This window comes from Betta splendens, chromosome 7 (genome assembly GCF_900634795.4).
Source record: "Betta splendens chromosome 7, fBetSpl5.4, whole genome shotgun sequence".
In the NCBI taxonomy this organism is placed as follows: domain Eukaryota; kingdom Metazoa; phylum Chordata; class Actinopteri; order Anabantiformes; family Osphronemidae; genus Betta; species Betta splendens.
Window position 1 is genome coordinate 4429807 of NC_040887.2, and position 6175 is coordinate 4435981.

The following is a 6175-nucleotide window of genomic DNA, read 5'->3' on the forward strand; positions in this document are numbered from 1 at the left end:
CTTTATCCGGAAGCAGCTAATTCGGACGGGTTGTCCTGCTTAAACACAAGCCACATTCTGAATGTGCCTTATGAGTTTCAAGCATTTGTCTTTTACCAGAAGTCTTTGGATTCAGAGATTACTGGGCAACAGGTAAGATCAGTACGAGAGGTTTGCAGAATTAGACCCTTGCAGAGCTTTTCTAAGCTTTGACTCTTGTTCCAAGCTTCATGTCCATCCAAGCTTCATGTCCATTCATTTCAGAGTTTTATGAAGACAAACCCTCCAACAAGACTGTGAAGGCTAACATGTCTGAGCTATAATCATTGACTTACTGAGTTTAGACTGACTCATGTCATCAGATGAGCTAAATGAGAATATTACACCTACAGCACAGCAAGTGAGAGGTCTGAAGTCTGAATACCTTTAGGACAGAGTATTAAAAAAACACTTTACATTTCAAAGACAACATTTAAGTATTTAAAATACAGTGACTCCACAAATTTCTGAAAACTGAAATTATCCTCATGGTTCGAGGATAGTTTCACACAGAACATCAAACCATTAGATCTGGATTTCCCTTGACGGTTTGTTTTTCCGCCATGTTGGCAGCGTCAGTGTAAGCCTTAATATGCATGACGCACGGTAATATTACAAATTGGCAGTGTTTACTGCACACTTCAATTCCAAGTACTGTTAAGACACAACTCAGGAGTAAACATTCTTACCTTTCACAAAATAGGGAAACAGGAATTGTCAGGAGAGTTAGCGTGTCTACATCTGAGTCCATTGACAATGAACTGCTCTCTGTGAGTTGGGAATGTGTTGGTGTCTCATTTAAAGTTTAAGTATCTGTGTGCCTTGCTCATGAGTGAGGAAAATGGAGTAACAGACTAAGGTGGTTTGGTGCAGCTCCTGCAATAACGTCGTATCAGACTGTTGTGAGCTGAGCTAAAAGTCAAAGCTTGCATACAAGTAAGCACAAAGCATTTAAGTCGAAGGGTACTTCCATTATGGAGTATTTGTAGAAAATGTATTAAGTAATTAATTGCTTTTGACTGAATTTATAAACTGAGTAAACATTTACATTTACTCTTTGGTTGCTTGTCACTAATCAAATTGAATGATTATGATAGTGTTAATATGGCTACATAAAAATAATTCATACTTCATTTCATAACATTACAATGCAGAAGTATTAAAAATAATGCATTTACAAATTATAGCAAGCCAAAAGTGGAAATTTTAGAGATATTAAAGAACAACACATTTTAACATAGCCAAATGACATTCCTATCCACTTAAAACTGTTTAGGACAAAATGCATTCCCCACATTTATATCCCTGAAAATTTAAATCTTGACATCTACAAAACATGAATAGAATATAAACCATTAAAAGGTAGATAACCCTCAGTGCATGATCAGTGTTGGTATTTTACATTTTATTACCAGAGTAGGTTCAGGGTCCATACAAAGCTTTAGAATTACTTTCTTGCACGTTCACAATCTTTTAATTTGCTCAAATTATTTGGAAAAAGACAGAGAAACCAATTTGTGCATAAATAAAATCTATAAAAATCAGTTTCTCAGACTTGAAGTACAACATACACGATGTATGTAGTATGTGTTACCATTCTAAAGTACAGTAGGTGCAACAAGAACAGTTATACAAGGCTTAAACTCAAGTGTTTGGCTAGATTGTGAGTATTTATATATATTTCGTGAGCCATAGTTTCTTTAGTTTTTTCATCACATCGTAAATAAATAATCTCCTTTACAAGACCTTTTACAGTCAATAAAAAGTTTTTTTAATGTTGTTTAGGAGTTATTTACTCTCAGTTTTGTATAAGGAACTGCACAATAAATTTTTAAATAAAATTTACTTCAACTACTTGCTTCAACTTTCAGTAGGAGGTTGTATATTTATTATTGGAGTTGGCACAAATCCATTAATTCATCTAAAACGGCCAAAGCTGTGAATCTACAGTCTCTTCCTGTGGTGCATCACTTGACTATTACAGCTACAGAGCGAGTAGAGCTAAGGGTTATTTGACAAGCGCTTTAATTCCTTTTCTCTGAGGCGTTCTCTCCCTTGACTTTAGCAGGTTTCCTTTTCTGTCTGGACACAGCCTCATGCACCAGAGTTAATTTATCACATACAATTTTCTTAAAATCCCTAAAAACTATTATTAATCTGTTTTATTTAAATCTCACTAAACCGTGTGCAATGTAGTGAGAACAGGTAAAGTGCACTTATTTGGTCACGTGGGCGACGGTCAAGCTGTAAACCAAAGAGACAACTTTTCTAGTCTACTTCTCATGAAACGGAAAACATATAACATGTCCCCCATAAGTTCTTTCTGGAGCCTTTGCACAGTATTTCCATGAAATCCTCAAAACCAGTTTCTGTCTTTCGTTCCATCTGTGAAGGCATTCAAGTGCATGTTCTTTTATCATCAAGACCGTATTCTACTACAACTGTAACTAACTGCACTTCATGTTACTAGTTACATGTTACTTGCCAACACAAGCTGGTCTGTACCTGTATTCTCGCTCATCTGTACTGCTTTTGTGAGAAGTAATTTCCCCACTGCGGGACTATTAAAGGTTTTCTTATTCTTATTCTTATATGCTGACCTCACCTTTTTTCAGTCTCTTCAAACTCTAGCTTGACCACTATGACAACATTTAAGAGCAAGAAGCCATTAGGTTGCATCTAATTAAATAGGCAGAAAGCCTTGTTACTGGCAGTTTCCACAAAAAGTAAGCATACACATATAAATCATCAGCATCTGAGAAGCGTAGAGCATCGTGGATCCCATGAATGAAGTCATCATTGCACGCTGCTGCTTCAGTTTTTAGTAGTTTAATGAAAAGACGACCAAACATTTACTTCTCAATAGTTTCATCATTTTCCTTGTATCAGTCATTGCTTAGCTGACGGCATCTGGACATTTATAGAGCTGGCAAGAAGCTGCTGGTTGAGGTTTTGCATACTTCGAGCCATACCTTCAGGACCAGGCAGGGGTCTGTTCAGACGGACCAATATTCCAGCTCTAATTTGAACTAAATCTCAAGACAAGGAAAATCCTTCTGAGCTTCTGGACCAATAAAATGTATTCTTCACACATAATTACATTTGTTTGAATGTATTTGTTTTCAGCATCAAAGACATGCAGAAGTGGTTTCCTAAAATATAAATATAGTTTTTAAATTATTCACATCTTCCTATTATAAAAAAGCTGACAGGACCTATACTTCGCTATGTGGTGATCTGTGTCAAATTTGTTGCACTGGCTAAAACTGAAAAATGATTTAAAGAGTTAAACGTCTTCAAACACAGAAGAATGAATGCGGGATAAGATTCAACCAACCCCTCTGTGACACAATAAAAACTATCAAGTTACCCAAGGGCAGCCTTTTTACAACCCATTTGCTTTACATTATATGGGTATTGCTTTGTTATATTCAGTTTCTAAATTTTATTCCAATGAAGAATTAGAGGCTAAATCCTGTATGTGCTAATTTATAAAAACTTTATCTTTGATAAAATGGACATCTTTATGTCTTTACCCGGTCTTTGTACTCTTTTTCAGCACAGTGGTGTCAATCACTGTGCCATCCCCACAAGCGTATAATATAACAATAAACATGTTTATGGCAAGACATAACATTTGACTGTAAATATGTCTTGGCCAACACACAAATAAAGGGTATGCCTGTTGAGCACCATATGCAACTAATTATGAACTCAGTTTTGTGAAGAAAGCGAGAGAGAGGCGAGGAAAGACACACGCCACAGTTAATCTTTCAGCGTATTTTAAGCAGTACTTAAAGTATGTTACTCAACACATTATTTTTAGAAGAGGAATCTTGAATGATGCAGACTGCTGACACACACGTTTGTCCACTGCTGTTTAACAGCAAACCAAGAATTGCGAACATAAAGACTTTGAGCAGGTTCTACATTCCAAATCTTACGCCACCTCAATGAGAACACTTTGTTCTCGTGTTCAATCACTGTGCTGGCAGCGAGACTGCTGTGGGTATGAAATGCAGCCAGACATTTCAGGGAATGCACCAGTAGGACCTAAAGGCTTAGCACACTAGTTCTGTTTTGTTTCTAAAACTTTCAGATTCCAATGGGCAATAGCTACACAGTCGAACAATAATAATACAGACACTGGTTTGAGACTTCTTTGGTGGCTGATTAAGTTGTCCTTGGTCCTAACAAACAAAAGGAGTGAAGGGTGAGCAATAAATCAATGCAGACCTTGTTTCCCCTGAGCTATTCAGCCAGTTGGGGTGTAAAACGCTCAAAGGCAATGAGCACTTGAAAGTGTGGAGCTGCAAACAGATTCTGCCCAGCAATTATCCTGTCTGCGTGCCTCCTAAACACTGCATACCAGATATGTTTGGGCCTCTTCAGCAACGGTCCCAGTTATAGAGACACAGATGCTCATGACACCGTGTTTTCAGGGCTGAGGGCCTCTGGCCATCATTTCTAAAACACATGCCACACAGCCTGCACCACCCACACCACACAGACCTGTTATTGATGACCACTGACGGCTCTCCTCTTCACTTAAATCATGGTGGCCAGCCATAGGCAACAAAGCAGGGAATATAAAGTGTCAGACTAGTACAACTTACTCATATCTACTGATCAGTTCCCCACGTTTGTCTCGTTGGTGAGGACAGACAACCAATAAAGGTGTGTTCACATATTGGCACATTTTATCTTGTGTTAGTAGAGTTGTGCTGTATGAGACTTGTGTTTCCTTTTTGGGATCCTGCCCAGTAAGGAGCAGACTGACAAGCAACCATCACATAGATTGATGTGTCCAGCTGGCAGAGCTAGAGGTACACACGTAGGAGCAGCACACAATAAATGTGATGGTCTGAATGCGATTTAAAGATGAGGTAAGATAAAGGAGTGGTGGGGAGGGAGGGTGGATCGTTGAAGGAGAGGATGACAGGAAGTGACTGTACCTTAGATACCTTCAAGGTGACTCAGTATAACAAAACATTCCCATGGGTTTACTAATGCAAAGAGGGGTAGACGGCGAGGGAGAAGAAGCAAAAGAGAGCGAGGGAGGATTTCAAGGTGCAAAAGCTCAAATGCTTTTTGACTGAATCTGTCTCTGAGCCCAGAGGCTCCAGAATGACTAAAACATTAACAGGAGCCTACAGGGTAGCTGCAGCCCACCCATCCCCCCACTGGTGCCTGCACAATCCCAGGACTGTGCAAACATCAGGCAAAACTAAAATGGCCTCCATTCAGATTCTGTCCAAGTGCATGTTTTTGTTTGAAGCCAAGATAATGTGCAACCGAAAGATACTGTAGGCTTGTACACAAACCATCCATTTAGCTGCATGTCCCCATTCCCGTGTGTCATAAAGTCGCCCAAGGCATTTGAGTAGAGAGGCCTGTGTGTTGAGTTACAGGTGTTCTTTTTAACACAATCGCTTGAAGAAAAAAAAAGTTTATGACTTTTCTTCTTTGGAGGGCTAAGGAAACAGAAGTGACATTGGGCTTAAAAAACAAGTTGAAACCTGGGATGCAGTCACCTTTTAGCACATAAACAAACAGGTCGGCTTGCGATGCAGCCATTCGTCAGCAATCAGCATATTTTTTGCAGCCGCAGAAAAAGCTAATCTTTAACCACACAGAGCAATTGCTGAAAGGGAGGTAACTACTTAAGGAAAGCAATTAGCAACATTTGATATTATTGCACTACAATAAATGTAAACAATAAAAAAATGCTCTAAACCCTCATCAATGATCTGGAATGATAACTTGATTTTACTTTAGAATCTAAGTAATCTAATCATTTGGTCAATGTTCAGTAGGAGGATGGTAGTGCGGCATAATTATTCAAACGTGCAATAACATTAATGTATCTATTCCCTATTGCTCATAAATAGGGTGAGTTGTGAGGTGAATGAAATTCTTTCAACAGTTTTATGGCTATAAAATTACAACTCCACATTTTGAATTCATTGAACTGTAGCTGCCAAACTTACTTATGACAGTGAATAAAGGTTCTTTTAATGTACAGTGTTTGAACTTTTTTACTGCTACTGTGCTACTGACATGTTATGTTCGACATTGCATTTTTTCCAGACAAGATATTCCAGCCTTTTAGATTATATCTGTAGTTTATCCTTAAATTTCCTTCATATGACCTCCA

At 38.3% G+C, this 6175-nt stretch overlaps 1 protein-coding gene across 6 annotated transcripts in view; it reads right to left on the reverse strand.

Annotated features, from left to right (window-relative positions):
• hoxc12a (homeobox C12a) overlaps nucleotides 1-6175 on the reverse strand; it is a 49210-nt gene that overhangs the window by 29896 nt on the left and 13139 nt on the right. Inside the window, exon 1 of one of the 6 annotated variants that reach the window (XM_055510258.1) lies at nucleotides 708-845. The exons of the other annotated variants lie outside the window; for them this stretch is intronic. The gene's annotated coding sequence lies outside the window, so the exon portion shown is untranslated. Of the gene's footprint in view, nucleotides 1-707; nucleotides 846-6175 lie in introns of those variants that run through there. 6 annotated transcript variants of the gene reach the window in all.